The sequence below is a fragment of the Nuphar pumila genome, chromosome 10 (assembly GCF_984573655.1).
Source record: "Nuphar pumila chromosome 10, dmNupPumi1.hap1.1, whole genome shotgun sequence".
NCBI lineage: Eukaryota > Viridiplantae > Streptophyta > Magnoliopsida > Nymphaeales > Nymphaeaceae > Nuphar > Nuphar pumila.
Window position 1 is genome coordinate 44,371,957 of NC_143258.1, and position 2,201 is coordinate 44,374,157.

The 2,201-nt window shown below is 34.6% G+C and overlaps 2 non-coding genes across 2 annotated transcripts; both read right to left on the bottom strand.

Moving 5' to 3' along the window:
- Positions 1-447: 447 nt before the first annotated feature.
- Positions 448-521, bottom strand: TRNAW-CCA (transfer RNA tryptophan (anticodon CCA)). Its single transcript has one exon. It is a non-coding gene; the product is annotated as a tRNA-Trp (tRNA).
- Positions 522-665: 144 nt separating this feature from the next.
- TRNAL-UAG (transfer RNA leucine (anticodon UAG)) lies at positions 666-739 on the bottom strand. Its single transcript has one exon. It is a non-coding gene; the product is annotated as a tRNA-Leu (tRNA).
- Between the last annotated feature and the right edge of the window lie 1,462 nt (positions 740-2,201).

Genomic DNA, 2,201 nt, shown 5'->3' on the forward strand with positions numbered 1-2,201 from the left:
AGATACGACTTATTTGAAATAAATTGAATGAACAATCAGGAAAATGAGAATTTTAAAATTCAGATTTCTGTGAGATTCCAGATATTCTATAGTTTTTACTTCCAGCATCAATTGCTAATTATTGGACGCTGAGATTACTGGGTGATGCGGATTATTATTTAGATTAGAGATAGATATTACCTTTCTTTTTCTCCCCTTTCAAACAACAAATCGAAATGATTGAAGTTTTTTCATTTGGAATCGTGTTAGGTCTAATTCCTATTACTTTAGCCGGATTGTTTGTAACTGCATATTTACAATACAGACGCGGTGATCAGTTGGACTTTTGATTGAGTAAGATCTCTTTTTTCTTGTCATTGACCTCCTATCCTTGATCCTCAGGAGGTCAAATTTGATTGATGTTTGCAATTAAAATTCAAGTTAATGTGATTCAGTACAAAGTGGAATCACGCTCTGTAGGATTTGAACCTACGACATCGGGTTTTGGAGACCCGCGTTCTACCGAACTGAACTAAGAGCGCTTTCTCACGACAAGAGATATATCTGTAAAGATTCTTTTCCCAATACTTCTTAGACTGCATATAGTATCATTAAATGATACTAATGATTATGCCATCCCCAATTTTAATTGATCCCATGTTACTGCCCATAAGATAAGTAATAGGTAGGGATGACAGGATTTGAACCCGTGACATTTTGTACCTAAAACAAACGCGCTACCAAACTGCGCTACATCCCTTTCAATTGTTGTACAGTGTCATTGTAGAGAATCCCTGTCTTCTTTTCCACACCGTTATTTCTTCTATCTATATACATTTCTCTTGCCATTTTTTCTTTTTGGTCTCATAACATAAATATAAATAAAATAAAAGAGTTAGAATTATGTATATATGAAATCCAAGGTGAAATACAACGTATAAAAGAATGAGTATTTATTGGCAATGCTCAGGAACAAAAAAAAAGAACGAAATGGGGCACTTACTTTTTCTTTTACTCAGGTGCAGGAGTATCTCATCTACCAAATCGTTGTACATATCCATTTTAGTTAGGGATTCCGCGTACAAATACAAGTGATCTACAACTATATATATATATAATATATCTGATCATATGTGTGTTAAATAAAGGAGGATTTTCAATGCGAGATATCAAAACATACCTTTCCATGGCGCCTGTGCTAACTACTCTATGGTTCGGTTCTTTAGCAGGTCTATTGATAGAGATCAATTGTTTATTCTCAGATGTGTTGACATTCCCCTTTTTTTCATTCTAGTTATCGATGTGGTATTAGCGATGTGGTAAGGAATGAAGAAGATGTTGGCTAACAATAGCAATAAATTCTTTGTTTGTTAAAAAGCCCCTCCCTTTACTTTAGTTGAGTAGGGAAATAGAAAGAATAAAAGTGAATTAAACCTCAGCAAAACTCGGATTCGGGGTAGAATAAATAGGGGGAGAGAAGAAATAGAAATGCGGATCTAGGTTTGGATATTCAAGATTAAATAAGTTACTTAAATTAAATGATACTGAAATAAAATACTGGGATTAGGAATAGTAATTGAATTGTAGTAAATAGTTGTATTACGCATTACTCTATTCTATTGATTGCAACTTGCAACGAAATCTTTCATAATTGGATTTCCAGTTAGCAACTTCTATTTTTTTCCTTTCTCCTTTCTTCTTCTTTGGATTGAAGAAGAAAGAGTTGAGGGAATCCAAAATACAAAGGAGGTTTATGCCCAAGGGTAAAAATCCCAGAGTTACAGTTATTTTGGAATGTACCAGCTGTGTCCGAAATGGTGCCAATAAGAAGAAGGAATCACTGGGCATTTCCAGATATATTACTCAAAAGAATCGACACAATACACCTGGTCGATTGGAATTGAAGAAATTCTGTCCCTATTGTTACAAACATACGATTCACGGGGAGATAAAGAAATAGATTGAATGCGTTGTGTGTGCCAATATTCGAAGGAACAAAAAGGAATTACATATAACATATCTAGGAGCAAATCAAAAGCCATTTCGGGCAGATCCGAGATGAATGAAGAAATGGTATTTTAGAGATAAGGAATAAACCATGGATAAATTCAAGCGACCCTTTCGTAAATCCAAGCGATCTTTTCGTAGGCGTTTGCCCCCAATTGGGTTGGGGGATCGAATTGATTATAGAAACATGAGTTTAATTAGTCAATTTATTAGTG